Consider the following 19,472-nt stretch of genomic DNA (forward strand, 5'->3'; position numbering starts at 1 on the left):
ATCATACTGTATTATAGCAATTCTAAGATTAATATACTATACATAACATATAATTCTTCTAATTCTCATAAAATCGATAGCGTTTTAAAAGAAATAAATCGATCGTTTTAAATGAAAGATATCTATATAGCCATAGAGTCAGACAGTCAGTCAATCAGTCAATCAGTCAATTGAGAGGGGAGTTTAAATGACAGACGAGAGGGTGAACAGCCAATACCGAAGCATGGCAGGATGTGCAATGGATGTGCTGATTAACCCACATTAGCCTAGTGACACGCGTGTAAACGCGTACAAAGCTGCTCTAGCTATGTCGCCTAACTCGTAATGAGACATCCTAAGCAGGAATCTGATTAATAGTCTTAGCAACAAAAACACGCATACATCTTTATTACTCAATATTTCATGCCACTGATAGCGATGACGCATCGTCAAAGGCTTAATTATGTTCCATCAATTCTGTTTCGTCGTAAAACTTGTAATTATATTTAAATGCAATTATGTAATATGTAACTTCTGAGATTTAGTAGTTAGTTACTGCGTTGTTATGCAAATGCAAAATGTTAAATTACGATGCTACGTAAATGTTGAATATTAAGTTGTGTTCTTGTGTAAATGTAAAGTAAATTTTTTCAAACCCTAAGATGTAAGAAATAACTATATGCAAAATCACTTTATTCCATTTGAAAGATTAATGTCATAATTCGCCCCTTTCGCTGTTTTCTCACAGATTACCTAACAAGGCGTAAATACTGTGAATCAAACGATCCAAGTCAACCATAAAAATATCGCTAGTCATTAGTAACGGAAAAAAGGTTAAAAACGAGGAAAGACGTTCCGATTGAAAATAATTGAAGTTAAACTTTAAGTAGCGAGATTGGCGATTTAAAAAGGTGGCAGCAAGAAAGAAGTTTCAATCTTTTAAATGGGTTAACTTCGTGACGAATCAATCCCGTATACAACTGTATCGACGTGAATCGAGTCGACGACAAATTCTCTTGTCTATTTTCTGAAACGACCACAGAATTTATATTCCCCATAATTTTCCGCGTTCAAGTTAAATCATTGTCGTATCGTGCATCCTGGCCCATTTCGAATGTAAAAAATCAAAAACATTAAAATACGGACCAACGATAAATTTTACGGCTCTTTGGAATCATTAATCTCGCAAGTTCGCTTAAATCATGTATGATTACGTTTGCAACATTGCAAACTAGACGTTATATTGCTAATTAAGTTTAATATCCAATTATTGGATTGTTGAGAAACTTCGTAGTGCCCTTGACGATAATCAATTAAAATAGATGTAATCAGAGATATTACATTATATTCATGAAATTTCCATCAAATATTTAAATATTAAATTTAGAACAAATACCGTTCTTGATACGAAAAAGAAACAGAAATCTATCGATTAATATGATTTCTTTTTTCAACAAGATGACAATAAACATTAATTGAAATGTTTTTCAATTAATGTTTATTGTGTGATGTTTATTGTGTAATGTTTATGTGATTTCTTCTCCTCGATCTATTGAACATTTCGTTACGAGTGAAAGATCACTGTTATATTAATATAATATTTTGAGATATAGTTTGTTTCAATAATCATGATGTAGTAAAAGAGAAAACGATTCTACGTAAAAATATAAGCCGAAAGTATGGAATAATATTTGCCTATGTAAGCCTCTGCTTTCAAGAAAATTAATTCTGTATATTCGTAATGTTACTCCACGTTTTTAATGTATTCTCCTTATAGTTTGTTTCAATAATCATGACATAGTAAAAGAGAAAACGATTGTGCTTTCAAAAAAATTAATTTATGTTCTCAAACAAATTAAAGATAGTAATATCCTTGTAGTCTTAAAAAATTCGCCTCCCTAATTAAAATTAATCCCGTTGCATATTTTTAATTTATTATCTAAGAAAAATTCATAATAATAATTTTCTACTAATCGCAATAAATCTGTCTCTAAGAACTTCAAATAAATCGTATTTATCATTCGTAAATTAAAAATCCGTGAAACAAAGGAAAATAAATAAAAAAGGAGATAGTAAAGAGAGGAAAAGGAACGAAAGCGACCAAAATGAGGAAACAAACACGGATGCCGGAGGACAGTCGACGTATGTTTGCATGTATGTACGGTAAAGTCGATCCTCTTTACGAGGGAACAAATTCGCGTCGCGACCGGGCATCCGTAAATACGGGTTCCGATTTCCATCTCCGGGGGTTTATCGCGGTACACAAAGTTGCCTCAGGGTCAAACGCCACCCTAACAATAAGTCGACGATCCGAACGAGCACGTCCCGTACCCTGTCCCATCTGGATTGCCTGGCAATGGCTTCACAAGGAAATCGTCGAAGAAACTTCCTTCTCCTCGCTGTCGAATCCGATTGTTCGACGGACTTAACGCTCACTGTGTGTTATCCACCGGACAAATAAGTCGAACTTCGAGGGATGAAAAAGAGGGATCATCGTATTCCTATTACATCGTAACAGATTTTTCAGGAAGAAGATCGAGGGAACACGGAGCTGATATTTTTGAATGGATTTTACAGGAATAGACGTTCGAACCGTTTCGTCTTCCTCTTTCTTTTTCTCATCCCGCGCGCTCATCGCGGAATTGCGTCGCTCGAAGAAAATCTATGATGACGAAGGGACATTGAATTCGGGGGAACGTCTTACTGTAGCTTCCACCGGATATTTGACTAGTTCGTCCTACTTCTTACGGCTGCTCGAACGTACATACGTGACTTGCACACCGCGTTCCATATCTCTCCAGTATTAAAGTTACGGACGGCGGTATGTTCTAAGGTGGTTCAATCGGAGTTTGAATCTCCACGGTGGAATTACGGATCGAAGAATACTGGATTAAAAAGTCTGGACCAGATTAAAAAATACTGGACCTTCACGAATGTACATGAATATACATTTGAACAATTATTACATGTAGTAATCTTTTATACGTATATTATACGTATAATATAACACGTTTTAAAATTTCATTAGTACGATAATGAGATATAAGTGTTAAAAATAAACTTAGTAAACTTAAAATAAATATACTTAAGACTCGCGTTGTATAAAATACCTTTGTGAAATATACATTTTGTAAAAAAAAAAAAAAAAAAAAACTATAGTGGTTTAGCATTTTTGTAATTTCATATAGAATTACACTTGGCAACCTTCGTGCAATCATTGTCGAAAAGATAATTCTGTGGTTGACTGTATCTGCTTCCTACGAATCAATTATCGCTGAAAGACATATCAGAATGAAAATAATTTACGACACATTTACGATTGCAATAAAATTTGTAAAACACCCAAATACCAAAGCCCACGGTGTTAAATACTTCATCGGACATTAAAACCGTTATTTCGGATGTCGTGTCCCCGATACGAATCAACCACTGGCAAACCAACGGGAGGAATAAAAACAAGCGCAGAAAATCTGATTTATCAAGATCCACCGGAGGTACATTTCAAGGTTCAATGGCCTCCGCGTTAAAGCGTTACATCCGTATACCATCGTACGATTCTCCGTGTACATCCAGTACATCTCATCCCCCGCATACACTATCTTTGACGATACATTTCAACGCTGTCGTATGATTTCCACGAATCTTTTTACGGATCATATTGTTCGTTGACGAAAAAAAATTCCAAGTATTTGTTCCCTCTACGATCTCTCTGTTAGGACGATACGATATTATTTTCTTTTTCAACCTTTTTCCTTTCATTACTCCCCCTTTGTCATTTTCGACTATCGTCCAGCATTCTTCTGCTCCCTTTCATCGCCGCGTTTCCGCATTTTTACCGATCGTTTTGCGATGTCAGATTTCACCTGGCCATGGTTCACGGGTAGTCGCCGTTTTGAGAACCCCTGACGCCCACCGCCACCCACGCCACAACGAGGGAGTGGGTTTCTATAGCAACGCGCCACTCTCGGACACGTCGTCTACCACTCAAACGAGTAGTATCGTCCGATTTCGAAATCGGACGAAATCCGGGAACTCCGTATTCCTTCGTGAACGCCGTCGATTAGTCGCAATTATAGATTCGACATTTTTCTCAAGACGCGGTATAGAATTAGCAGAGCTGGTGAATTCGGACTTTTTTCTCCCTTAACGAAACCGATCGACTGCTGTATTGCAAACGGGACATATCGATCAGTGGTTAAACAGCGAAGCCTCGCACGAAATTTCGGCTTCATTTCCCCTCCCTTCCCCTCTCCCGTAATCAGCTTACGCGACGAAAGCACAAAATTTCCGAATGTAGGTCTGTACTTTCATGCGCTTTTTATAATCAGCTTTCCATCAAGTACGTTCGTCGCGACTCGTAACTAGAACAAGGTTAGATAAATAAGTAGGTAAGTACGAAGGCACATTGTATGTTGTTTTTAACTGCTTTTTCAAGCTAATGGCAAATTGTTTGTTAGATTCTCTTGTTACTTCGTTCTTCGATATAGCAATCTTAAGTACAATTTTCTACTTATCTATTATTTATTAGGTAACCAAGATTTAGAAGATGTTCTCTTTCGTCTTTTTATGGCAGGAAAGAAAGATGAACAATGGACGACGAAAAAATTATTCATCGTCGTAATCGTTAAAATAATTTCTCTGTGTGCGTTTGATGCAAATTTATAATCTTGTTAACACTACTGCGAAATGGTAAACGAAGGTTTCTTTCAAGAAAAATTGAATAATGTAACAGGTGTTCTACTCTGGGAAGTGTGAATGTTTTCTATATTACAATACACGTATTTTCATATAAAATTCGGTGTACATTGCCTTTCTATTATAAAAGAAATAACAAAACTTCCTCAATGACTATATAAAATTTTGCACTTCACTGAATTTTGTCAAAAATTCGTCCGAAGAATTTTGCCGCGAATTAAGACGGGAAGCTCGTAAGCTCGAAAAATACTATTGCGCAACGTGTACGAGAATTCTGAGAAGGGAGAATCTCGATGAAAACTCGATTCGATCCAGCAGAGAAACAAGGAAGTACGATTTTAAAAATTCAAGTGGGCGATGGAAAGCGCGGCAAACAGAATTATTGCAAGCAGATTACATCGGTCTATAATAAATAAGTCGGAAAGGAGATTTGAATTCGACTTTAAGAACAGGAATTGCGGATGGCCAGCAGGAATGACCAAGGGAAAATCCTGACGGAGAGGCTGCAAGTCAGACGCGGTTCCAATCGTCACACACATACCAACTGCTGACACAGTCACCGGTCGGAATGTTTGTTTTAGAACCTCAGATCGTTAATCCTGGATCTCCGAAGGCGTGTGGCGATTAACGGCTGGCCGGATCAAACGGATCTACTGCCGGGATTTGTTCTGAAATTTGTGCAAACGGAGGATAAAACCGCCGTATGATCAAATGAACCCTCAAAAAATATTAATCTAACGTCGAAAATTCATTTCGAGATTCTCTTTGTGACTTCGTGTAGTTTTACAAAATAACGGTTACGTGGATTTATGGACTTGGAACAAAATCAATAGTATTGATTTAATTTTCCGTTGTGGCGATCTTTTGTTCTAAGAAATCTGTTATTGTTTGACATCGATGTAAATATAGTTAGTTACCCTAAGTTGATTATTTCATTAGTGAAATATAGTATGGTTCACGCGAAACTCAAGAGAGTTTAACTCACCATTTACTTAGTTTCGAATTTTTTCGAGAAATATAGAATTCAGAATATGTATTTGAATTTTGCTTCTTTTGTCTCGTGAAAAGTAGTATTATCTTGTCACAGTCAGACACATCAGAGTTAGGAGATTGTCCTAATTTCAAAGTATCGTAAATTGCTACAACAAACTAGATGATTCTCAATTCTTTTAAATGAAGGTTAAGCTTTGGATCACAAGCTGCGCTATATGTAGGAGTAAAATACATAGGAATTTTAATTGATATACTATAACTACAATCCATACGCGAAGGGTTAAGTTATATGTACGTCACATTATATTATATATGTTAGATCAGACATCTCGTCGCCATATTTTACGAATTTTTATAAATTTTAGTATCAGGCTATTATTGTCATATAGTTCATACGTAAGTTAGTAAGTTATAATTATTGTATACAGTGAGTTATAATTATTATTAGTCATAGAATAAAATTTCTCAAAGCAAACTATTTATATGCACAGAATCGATCAGTTTTGTTTTCGCATGACTTGTATTATACTCGTATATATGTACATGTATGTATATTATTATTCGTAAAAAGTTTATAAGATTCTATAAATAGATAAGAATCTATTTTAAGAAACTACTTCTAGAACAGGCAAAAATTATCCGAAACCAGCAGATACTACCATTTCCTGTTTGTAAACATAAATGCTTTGATTACATGACAATTTATCGATCTGTCAATTACTCGGTTTGCCAACGCGTGCAAAAATAACCGATTCGATCGCGAAAGCTCATTGGTCGACACGTATGCGAATTAGTCACGCAACCGCATCAACCACTACCATCACCGCCATCAATGTCTGAAAATATTTTTCTCGCTATTGTCGACCATCTGTTATTGATATTCCACTGACAAATAACGTAAATATTCTTCAAAAAGCACGGTATTGCGTTAATATACATAATATTCAAATATCACAATTTCATTGCGCCTTATAAATTCACTGCTCGGAAAAATTATATAGTCCCCAGTGCAAACAATTTTTATTAACCAATATGCATACATATATGTGGTATATCGCCTCATTTATCGGTTATAATTTCTATTTAAGTTCTTGAGAGCTTCGGGGATTCCCTTGGCAATTTCTAGATGACCTTCTATTTTGAAGTTAATTAAAGCAGATGAATAATTCTATGAAACAAATTATCGTAGTATATAACAGATTTTGATAAATGAGTTGAAACACAGAATATGAATTACAATATTGAATAAAAATGAGAATACCTGTAAGATCTTTACGGGGTAATCTGTTTGATGTTTAATACAAATCGCTTTTCATAGTCGACGATCTATTTGTATAGATTAGGGCGAAGGTCTACTTTAAGGACGCGTTTTCTTAAAGTTTCGTGAGTATCTTATTGGTTAAGAAATTTAGATATTGATGGAAAGAGCGATGTAGCTAATAGAGATTTGAGAATATGTTGATCACTTACACTTACTATGCCTACAAAAATTTGACACTACGAAAATAACATATACATATATGGAAGCTGATAGAAAGAATAAAGACATGTATGGCCACTTAGTCGCTGCAACTGAACGTTTGTCTTTCACGTGGGGCCCATAAAGAACTGAAAATCTTGATGAGCCAGATTTGAATTTGAGTTGTTCCAAAAATTCCTATAGGGTCCTGATGAAAGATAATAAAAGCTTCGAATATGGACCACATCCATAGTGAAAAACTATGGATACCATCCGCAATAGAAAAGAGGGGAAAGAACTATATATATTTTAAAAATACAATATCGACTGCAAGTATCATATGTCGACCAAAAGTATAATATGTATCTTTAGCTTTTTTTTTTACAGTTACATCCGAGTCAAAGACTAGTCTGGAGTTCAGCCAACAACTGCCAGCTATTATTCGTCAGCCGGAATATCATTCCACGCGTTGTTCCCGATCGATTCTCATCGAGTCGCGTATCCCGCATGTGCAACGCACGCACGTGCGTGCGCAAATTTCCCGTACGATGGCATGGAACGTAGCAAAACGTTTCATGCGATGCGATCTGTCTCGTGGAAAATCCAGCCGACCGATGAAACGATGAATAGGTCGATTCCTTTTCCCTGAACGGCGAATAGACGCGACTGTCGGCTGTTGAACGTGAAAATGAAACGGATAAGGCTGTTTGCACTGAACGTGTCGTCGAGAAGCTGCACTCTCGATGAATAACGAGTGTACCTCGCACACAGAAGAAGCTTTCTGTGTAGAAAAAGTGTGAACAATCCATGAAATCACCGTTTAATTTTCGCTTAACATAAATCGATATAGGAGGAGAAGGAGGGTGGTTAGAATATTTATGACTAATGAATAAATTCTTTCTCGTTACTTGCTCGCAGCGTTTAAATCTTCGTATAATTATAACGCAACCCTTTTAATATTAAACACGCAGTTCATTCATAGTTCTGTTTATACCGCATGTGATTCCTTCATTTCTAAACAACAGTTTCCAACTCTGATTTTCCAACGAACATACAGGTTTCCATTCATAATAGACACTTACATTTAGCAATGTTAAGACGACAAGAAATTACTCGTTTCTCCCTCGAAACTCTATTAAAATTAACCAATTAAAAGAACGCGAATTAAAAGAACCTCAGCAAATTTGATCTCCAAATCTCCATCCTGAAATCTCATTCCAAAACCTACAAAAACATCAAATAATCAAACTATCATCAACATCTTAAAGTACTCGATACTCGATAAGATACTCGAAGAAAGCAGTAATTACCGAACAACCTAATCTAAATTTATTAAAAAGAAAAAAAATACAGTCTTTTGAAGACTAGCAGAAAAAAGCATCGATCCACCGAGGGGTTGTATCAAATTCGGTTGACGAGGTTCAACAAGTGCGAGGACAATTACAGCGTAACGGGAACACGCGCCGGTGACGCACAAAATGGCCTCTGCTCTTTTGACGTTCGACCAGGAGGGTAGTGAGCGGGCCGTGCTTTAAAAAGTCTAGTTGAAGCTCGTCTGGAGAGGCGAGACGTCCCGGGAGCCGGCGCGACGACTGGGTCCCGGCTTTACAAGAAGATCGCGCATGCATGCGCACGAGACGCCTTTCCGTTTGCACGGCTAATTAACCGTTTATTTTAATTACGGGTCGGGGGAAATTGTCGACGAAGCGGACCCGCTGACCGGCAAACCGTGCAAGCATCGGGAGACCGGAAATCGTTCGCGCGGAAGTATCTCAGCGAGATTGCAAAATTCGCGCGAACTTATCACGAAAAAAAGGATATCGTGATAAGTAGACTGTGAACATTTGCGCACATTCGTATTTTTAACAAATAGAACCTAGATAGAGATTTGTTTTATCGTTTGAGTTTTAGTACACAGGGCCCGCTCTAGTGACATGTAAAAACGAGCACGATATGGTTGTTTGCGGAAAGATGTAGAAAAACATGTTTTCATTCTGGAATTTGTTTTCGAGGAAATCGAGTTTGCAAATTTACCAAGTATGCTTGAACTTGGTTTATTTCGAATATATAATCAAGACAGGGATATATAATCGAAATGGTTGGAAGTCGTTCTACGTGTAAAAGTACGTGAAAATGTAGAATAAAATTATTCGATTTAAGGCTTTATTTTTAAGAAAATAGAGTTTGAACACGTTTGGTTAAGAATCAACCTTGTGCATTCGTATGGTAAACTTTTAAATTTATTTATCTTGGAAACAAAGAGACTAGCAAGCAAATTTTATTTTACATTTTCCATTTATTTTTACACGAGCAATGACCCACTGTCGATTATTTAGTCCTGTCCAATCGGAAATGAACTGACTCAAGTACAGTTAATACATTTCCAAACTCGATCTTCTTGAAAACTATGCCGAGAATAAAAAGATTTTATTCTATATTGTTTTCTTATTTTTCCAAAAGAAATCACGTCTTGCCCGCTTTTACATGTGTTACGCTTTATTTTGGATATTTTGTATATTTTCTTGCGTGTATCGTATGCATTCCGTGCATACAAGCGTCCAGCGTTTTAATTTTCTATAAATTTAGCCTAGCAATAAATAGACTGTGATATTCCCAGATATTTTTGCAAATTCAAAGTTTCAAACCTTCGGCGATAAGCTTAGAATTCTACGGGAGTAGAAAAATTATAAATGTTTGCAAGTATAAACTCAAATATATTTATGATTCTTCGAAAAGGATAATCGCAAACTGTATAATATGACTGTAGTATTATTTACGCTGTCCAATATCCTTTTATAAGGACGCTCATTTTTATGACTTGTTAAAACACAGACATAGGGCAAACATTTGCTCTCGGTTATCAATCAAATAGAAGGATCATATTTTGGCAACGGAAAAAATAATTTCGAGTGTATTTGCATCGAATGATATAAATACGATACGTTCTGGATAATTTAATGTTCTCGACAATCGTATTGGGCAAATACGTTTCCAAATGAAACGAATGATATTGTTTAACTTGTGTCTACATTATTGTAACCATCGGATCATAAATTAATGAGAAACTAACAAATGAACGAATGTTCGAACTAACAGAAGGAAAGAATATATTATTGTATATTATATGTATATCGTAACTAGGAAAGAAAACAAAACTAGTCGCTTAACCGAATATTGATCCATCAAGGAGAACTGCGATGCTTCTGCTTCGAAAAACGAGAACAAACATCCTCTTCTCGTTACTGTTTCCTCACATATTAATTATTTGATAAAAGAATAAGTTTATTTCAACGAGAAGGGTTTCATTAATACGTTCAATAAAACGACTAAAGGCGGTTGCTCTCGCTGTTTAAGTACCGCATCTTCATTTTGAATTAGGTAAGAAATTGTTTTCTCCTTTAGCGTAAAAATTTCTTTACGGTGTTTTAAGTTACTTTTATTAATTTCGAAACACTCCGCAGCTGAGAAAGTATTTCTCAGAAAGTATTTCTCTTCGTGAAAGAATAAATGGGAAATACACCCAGAAGAAAATTAAATTAGAACGAATAACTCGATTTTCTAAAAAAAACGGAGTTTTATTAAAGCAAAAATTACATTACATTTCAACATTCAGTTTTTATTATACGTTATTATCTCTATAAATCATAAACGAACTTTCTTCAATCAATTTATTTGTAATACACAACAATTATTTTTGTAAAACGTACTAATAATATTCGTCATTTAATTTGTAGAAGCTACAGTTTGTAATTTCTAAATTCATTACCATTACTGTTTGATAAATTATTATGTAGGAGCTGTCCAGCTTGTAGAATCGATGAATGAATCATTTTATAGAATAAAGATTGCAATATGGCGATAAGAAAACTATGTCGATTACATTTACTTATAGCAAACCAGAATATCGAATGAATTTATGCCGCGAATAGGAAGCCAAGCAATATTATTAAAAAGAATCTGTAAAAATTGTCAAGAATACTTTCACCATCGATGAGAAATCATTTACATGGGCGGAGTTCTTAATGAAATTAAAAAGGAAGGAAAGGGTAAAGAAAAGAAACAGAAAGAAAGGAAGAAAAGAGTCTTTGACCAAGTATCGATCCAACGACGGCCGTGTTTAAAGAAAATAAAAGAGCAAGCACGTTTTCCTTCGTTGGTTATTTCATCTTAAGTAAATTCGAAAAGCCAATTAAATTTCGAATAGAACCTTGTTACCGTTGAGATATAATTGCCTCGGAATTTTCATCCCTTTATGGCGTTCCTTTAACGATCGTAATTCTTAAACGACGTGACGTTAAAAAACTCGTCAAGCTTCTCTTGGCTTTTCGATCTAATGTAGCAAATGAACGTGATTTAAAATTCCTCCTCATTTTACATACGAATTTAGATGCTCTTCATGGGAACTTCCAGATTGCGCTGAATAAAAAATACGATTTTCTTAAATGACTGGACATGCTTGAATTTTTCATGACGCGTCTTTTAGAAACATTCTAGATACTACCGTCGTGATATAGAACCCAGTCTTGAATGTCATCCGTTTTGTATCTCTTCGCAAGCAAACGTCACTGTAGCATAGTAAAAACCACAAACGGAATAACATTCTATTGCTTATTTAGTTACAAAAGCTCGCTTTAAAATCATTCAGTTTCTCGACGTATCTGTCTTACTTTACCCTTGCTCTCTTTAATTTTGTAAAACGTGATGTATTATTAAACGATCCACCTCCTCAACGTGCCACAAAGTCAAATATTTCGTAGTACCCAAGTATTTCTTACAGAATTGCTATCGTATTTCCCTGGCATGTTTCTGTTTCAAATCCATGCTATTCCCGCTACAGCAGTTCTAATTTCATATCTAAACTAATATATCCCAACTGCACGCGAGCTCAAATCTTTGGTTACTAACGCTCCAAATCCAGGATATATGCGCTTTGCTCCGACTCGTATGTACTTACATTACTCCTAGTATTCAGTCTCGATTATAAATGTGCTTTACTTAAAAATACAAGTATGGCTTTACTTAAAAGATTAAAAAACTGGATCTTCAAATATTTTAACAGCTGAAGAAACATATTTGAAGAATGAAAGAATGCTGGACAGGAAATTTTAACTACGTAGAACGGAGAGCGTAAAGTACTGACTGTAATATATGGTTGTCTCGGATAAGATCAGAGACCAAAGTCAAATTAAAGAGTTTTATTTGAAATATATTTGATACATTTTCAAGCTCATGAAAAATATACACGGAGTCCATTTTTCGCATCTTAATCGTGAAGTCACGTTGTTTTCATTACCCTCTTAACGTCTATGCCTATGTAAGACACCTAATTGTCGAAAATACACAATCGATCAGTTTTAACACATTTCCTGTACTAGCAAACGCGTTTCTGTACTTATAGAAACGCTTATTTTCTTTCATTTCCTATTTTATGCTTTGCATCTTATTGTACTGGAAACTTAAAATATAGCGATAGAATTACAAAAATATACACATACAGTTACTGACAAAAGTTAGAAAACGTAATGATCGCTTGAAAATTACTGTATATTTTCTATCTTCTGAGGTACATTGGTTGGAAGTAAAAATACCATAGAGATAATAGTCCATGCACAAATATACAACAAGTTTTAATGTTAAGTACCTAAAACGAATAGTGAAATTTAGCGATAACAATGTAATGTTGTTTCTCCCATTCTGCTAGTACAAATAAAAGAAACTATGGACAGATTCGTTTATCGCAATATTCTGCAAAGTCGTATGTCGCCATTTGCAAACGAAAAAATACCAACAGAGTGGTCGTTTCGATACGATAATAGCTCGACGTTCCACTGAATTAATTAAAACATTTCTTCTGATACAAAATGTTAATATAATTAAGTGACCAAGTTGATCTTCTGACTTGAATTTAATTGAATATTCGTGGAATTATGCTAGACGTCAATTAGAAGGTAAATCTTTTACAAATAAAAGGAAATTGATGTAAAACACCACAGAAACATAGTATAAAATATCGACTGCGTGTTGTGGTTGACTAATTGAATCAACGGCACGCAAATGTTATGCAGTCATGAAATCCAAGGATTACCCAACCTCTTATTAGATCATTCTTTATTTAGTTTTTGTTAAAAGTAGTTATAAAATTCAAACAAAATATGTTTCTTTTAACTTTAAAAATATTAATTGTAGATCTTACTCGAGTATAATCGAAAAAAAACATATTGTAATTTCCCGTATAGATTGTTATCTTTTTATACCATTTTTAATTTCACCCGGTGTATCTTAGAAGATCAAAAATATACATTTTCCAAGCGATCATAATGTTTCTTTACTTTCGTCGGTAAATCTACATCGTTATATAGCCAAGAAACAATTTCGCTAAAAATAAAAATTGTGCGTTTTTGATCAGAATTAGATATAAAAAAAAAAAGAAAGAATGAATTGTACCAAACCCGATGTAAAAGCAGACTAGTCGCGTCGCCGCAGCGCAATCGGTGGTTGAAAATACCACTTCCACTCCAATTATCTCGTCATAAAGTCATATCGCGTTCGCCGGCGATATTTTTCATTTAGCAAACAGTCCGCTTTCGAACGAGACAGCAATGCAGATTTCAGCGTGCGACACGGACCGGTTCTCTCTCTCTCTCTCTCTCTCTCTCTCTCTCTCTCTCTCTCTCTCTCTCTCTCTCTCTCTCTCTCTCTCTCTCTCTCTCTCTCTCTCTCTCTCTCTCTCTCTCTCTCACTCACTCTCTCTCCCCGGACATGAGCCAGAATTATCCGCGCGACCAAGAGGAATGATTTATTGTCGCAACAAGTCACATTAGCGCGCGTTAATTGCGAAGGGTTCGTTACAGCCGCGCGTTGTCCCGCGGCAGTGAGCAACGCTGCAAGGCGCGGCTGAATATTGCACAACGATTCGGCCCTGTGACAAGTTCGGAATCGGGTCGACCGCGATTTTCGGTGGAAAATCAGTCCATCGTCATCCAACGTCACGCCCCACTTCCTCCTCTTCAGAATGTCCACAGTGCCGAACACGGCAACCAACATTACGATTATTTCTCGTCCCATGATCGTGTCGCATTTCCCGATGAACTCGCGATGATATCGACGCCGGCGACGATGGACCATTGTTTCTGCTCGTTCTTACACTTCGAGATGCTCAGACGATGGCACGCGTAGCCTTATCCTCGTCCTCGATCGCGAGTTCGAATAATTTCGCTGAAAGCTCATTCTGGCTTTAACGCGTGATACACAGTGGCTGATGAAAATATTGGAACGATCGTAGGTAGAGTTTTATGAACATATTACGCGCGTCGTAAGGGTCATTTCGAAATTTCATTGGCATCGTTGTAAAACTTTACTGTTATAATTAAATTGGTAAAATTTGAAACAAGTCTGAAAATTACATGAACCTTCCAGTAACTCGTTACTTTACCTTTAATACACGATCAATATTCGCCCATAATTGTAATCATTAATTCCCTATACGCAGGCTCACAAAAGTATTTGAACACTTACCATATTTTATGTGTTACATAATATGTTTCGAAATTTTAATGGGTCCATAATGAGACAGAATTGAAATATATTAACTATGAAGATTGACAATAGGTTAAATTACCCGAAATAATAGTAAATTTTTTGTAAATTAACCAACAGATATAATAATATAATAATAATAATAACAATACTTTATCATACATCAGACTTTACTTTATTTAATATATTTTTTCTTATTTTAGGAATAATTATAACCTTATAACGTATGCTAAATGTAGATATAGTTTATATAATAATAATATAATATTGAATCAATAAATAACTCATTTTCGTTTAATTAAAGTAGATTACTAATACAAAAGAAGTCTTATGAAGTATAAATACGATAAAAAAAATTAGTTTATTGGGGAATAAACGAATGTTTGAAACGATTAGCTTTTTCTCGAGGCATGTATGAATTTTCTAGTGGTAACTCGAAAAGCGATCACGACGAATTGCATTTACGGTAGATGAGAATTCGCAATTCTCATACAGATTAAACTGTTTAATTTTGTCAGGTGTTCTATATGTTTCAACGCAGATAATTGTTTTGACGTTCACGTCATGTATCGCGGGCGCAATAAATTGACACGTCAATCTTGATATCTAGTTACTATTGAACTATTACACGTACTTCGTCGAGAAATATCATCGAGCTACTAACTGATCGATGGAATCAATGTTAGAAGATAGAATCTGCTATCACGTGTTTCGTGCAGTTCGAATTATTCAAATGCGTCCAAAAATACATTCACCTTTCGGTAGAACGATATTAAAATATAAAGTGTCCAGCAATTTAGCTAATCTTTTCATCTACGATCTTCTGTTTCTAAAAAGCATATTTCTCACTGGCAAAAGATATAAGAGGATACAATAAAACTGTTATAATTATAGTTGGAAGAAATTAAACAGAAAATTCTACGATTGACTGTCCACATCTCATATAATTTACAAGTCGAACATACATTCATTCATCGCAATTTAATTATATTGTTTCTTTAATACTATCTTACCTTATTTCTGCATCACTATATTAGTAATCCTATTTATGTATTGTAGTTGTTGGTTCCCAACTTCCAAATTAAAATAAAAAATGGATAATCAATTACAATTTTTATTTTAAAAGAAAATTTCAAATTTACAATTCCAGCGGTGGGTAGTTAGTAGTCTCCTGATGTGTGGTCAGAAGATTAATAATAGCTTAGCATAGTAACGTTATATTACAACATTTGCATACGTCATTCATCTCAATTCATCTCGTCACATAAGCTGTAGTAAGCTGTAACCGTACCATTACATTAGCATAAGAAGAAAAAGATTAAATACAACATAACAAATATCCAAGAAAGAGCCTACAAATATTCACATAATTTTTTTTATTATTACTTGTGGTAATTCGAGGTAGACGAGAAACCCTCCTAATTATTTGTTATTATTTCTTCTGTTACTTTTTGCTGAATATGAAAACCTTGATCTTATTTTATTATCAGCTTTGTTATAATTTATAGATTATATTTTATATATATATATGTCATAGACAAATTCAACGTACATCCTTACGTAATATACGAATGTAATGTTTTGTTCTACAAAGGCAACTTGTAACCAACCGCCTGTACATGCAGAAGTCTCACTGTACTGTAAAACAATGAAGGAAAACAGCGAAACAAAGAAAACAGTGCTAGCGCGAGGGTGAAAACTAAAATTCGAATTTACGTAACATGAGAATACAGACGGGGGTTCCCGTTCCTGGATATTTCGAGTTTCTCTTGCAGCGTGTCAAAGTTTGCTTGCGTTTGAAAAATTTCAAGCTCGTTCGAACCTGAAACTTTCCAACGTTAGAGTCCTCGACGATAAAAAAAACGACATGTTTTTCCAAGAAGATACTCGAATATAAAAGAAAACTTTCTGCTGAATTGGAAATCTCGAAAGTCGTACGAAATTCGTCGTACAAATTTTATGTGAATTTGAACAATTTCTGACTTTTAATTTATGTCATAAGAAAAAATGTATGAATGAAAGGAAAAGAGAAAGTTTGCATGCTTCAGAGCCGTAACATCGTTCGGATGATCCCCGTAAGCCATTTTCCTCCAGAAGAAATAAATTAGAAACGACTGTTCCGCGATTCGATCCTTAGATTTCTGCGTAGCACGCGTTCCCTGGCGCATCTCTGTCGATTTATCGGCCGATAAAATTTTATCTTCGACCCACGTACGTATAAACCGACGACGACTACGCTTGCCAATGCACCAGGTTTACACGATTGGAGTCCTCACGAACTTGCATCATGCTGACTCGGTCGCTGTCGCAAAGTACCAATTTTTCTTCGCGTTAGAACAGGAGACCTTAACACTTTGACCATAAAGCAATTGGCGTTTCAATCAAAAATATTGTTGCAATGCGAATGCATCAATTTTTAAGTATCGCAGTGTGAGTATTTTAATTTTAAAACAGTACATTGTGCATATTTCGATTTCAAAACGAAACATTGCGTCATCGTTTCAATTCTAAAATATTGGAATGTGAATATTTCAAATTCAACGCATTGCAAGGTGAATATTTAAAATTTACAAAGTTGCAATGTGGATATTTCAATTTTACGACATTCTAATGTGAGTATTCCAATTTTACAACATAGTAATATAAATATTTGAATTTTTAGACATTTCTAAGTGAACATGAAAAATTTTCAATGTTACAATCTGGACATTTCAGTTTCACGATATTCCAGTATGAATATTCCAATTTCACAATATTACAACATGAACGTTTCAATTTAGAAATATTGCAAGGTAAATATTTCGATTCTTAAGCATCGCAAAGCGTATATTTACAGTTTTCACAGTTACAATTTGAATATTTCTATTATACAATGTACTATTTTGACTATTGCAATTTTAGAATATCGCAATGTGAATATTTTGCATCAAATGTGAATTGAATTTCCCTGATACGTAACGTAAGCTTTCAGTACGTCAATTGATGTGACCCAAACAGTGAAACGTTAATAGATGCAAAAAAAAGTCACGAACATAAATCATATACAGAAATATTTTCACGACTTTAGAAACACGTCACACTACGTATGTTGAAGTAGAGCCACATTCCAGATGGAAGATTTTGCTGGTAAGTAATTTGAAAATGGAAGCAGGGAACACCGATTAATTTTACTAACGAGAGTTATGGAAGAAGGAAGTGCAAAAAGAATAGAAGAGTACGAGGTAAGAGTTTATACAAGAGGTGTGAAGAGAAAGGATGACGTAGCCGATCCGGAGAGAACGTCCGCCCCAAGCTCAAATATAATTCTTCGCTTGACTAATAGATTTTTAATTACGGGAAGAGACCAATCTGTGACTAGAAGAGTATGACACTTGTAAGATGAGGCAGAGACATTAACAAGGTGTCATACAGCGACACGGAGGACCTATATATATGCTGTCATATATGCTATTAACGCTTTATTTCAAATCATGAAATCTTAAAGAAAGAAAAACGAAAAGTAATATAGATGACACTGAAACAAATTCAATGATATTATATAAGAATGCTTATCTGTAATAGCATGTTTATAAAATCATTTCTACTGAGCTTCGTAATTACTAAAATAAGTACATTGTACAGTGACTATGAAACGTATACGCGGATTCTCTTATTATCTAGTGAAACGAGTTTTTACCAGGCTTCACATTTCATTTTCATAGCGTAAAATGCGTGTAGTCGTATAAAAGTACTTCTAACTGAATGATATAAAATTTAATATATGAGGACTTAATTAATTAATATGCAAGTGTTATATGTAATAGAAACAATATTGTGCAAATATTTTTTGTAGCCACTGTATGCATCTTAAAAATAGATCATTGAAATTTTTGTTGGCCAATTTAACTAAATTCAAGTGGCGATACAGCATGATAACAACGTTTCTGTCCGTACAGGTCGTTTGGATAGAGGCAAAAAAGGATCTAACAAATCGCTGTTCTTGCTGATGCATGCTCGTTGGTGGACGAGCATTTTGTGACGATATATTTTCCCAACTTAAAAGACTTGACAACGTTTTCACAGAAAGTACCGGTCGCGTCCATAGAAGTCGAACGAACGTCAACGTGATTAATTGCACGCTGACCAACATGGGAGAAAGTAACCGCTGCTGCAGAGACTCCGAAACCGACTATCGATCCATGTTAAGCAGTCGACAGCCACTGTCGTTGCTCGCGCTGCGAGAGCCCCGACCGGCCATTAAACCCGGCAACTTTTTATCCATCGGGCTCGCTCTGTTTCGACGGGGTTTCTTTTTGCGTTTCACGTGGCAAAGTGGACTCTCAAGCTGGATGCACGTATCCGACAGAATGAGCCACGTAGAATTCGTGCATTTCTGTTAACGTCCTTACTTGTGCACAACGTTGTAGCATAATTCTGTATTATTTATCCTGAGGCGAGAAAAGCGTTGAGAATTATTGTGAATTTTTATTATCTATCTCAGGAGGTTCGTGCATTTATGGGAAATTTAGAGGTGCAAAATATACACAAAAATTGCTTTCACGATGGGATTTGTGTGACACAGTTACATGTTAGTGACTATACGAATTCAGAAGAGTATTGAGGATTACTGAAAATTTGTATTATCTTTTTGCGAAGGTTTATCCATTTACGGGAAATTCAGAGGTGCAAAAATACACAGAATTTCTTTCTCAGCGTGATTTTTTATGTACGTTCTTGCAACATAATTACGTACAGGTATCGCTGCGTTCACGGAGGCCGAAAATAAAAAAGTGGAAATAGCGTTAGATGGTAATTATGAATAGACAGTTTT

The 19,472-nt window shown here is 35.3% G+C and overlaps 1 protein-coding gene across 4 annotated transcripts in view; it reads right to left on the minus strand.

Moving 5' to 3' along the window:
* The window catches only part of LOC126922042 (pikachurin), a 264,697-nt gene that overhangs the window by 202,486 nt on the left and 42,739 nt on the right, over window positions 1-19,472 (minus strand). The gene's annotated exons all lie outside the window — the stretch shown is intronic.

Source organism: Bombus affinis, chromosome 11 (genome assembly GCF_024516045.1).
Source record: "Bombus affinis isolate iyBomAffi1 chromosome 11, iyBomAffi1.2, whole genome shotgun sequence".
NCBI lineage: Eukaryota > Metazoa > Arthropoda > Insecta > Hymenoptera > Apidae > Bombus > Bombus affinis.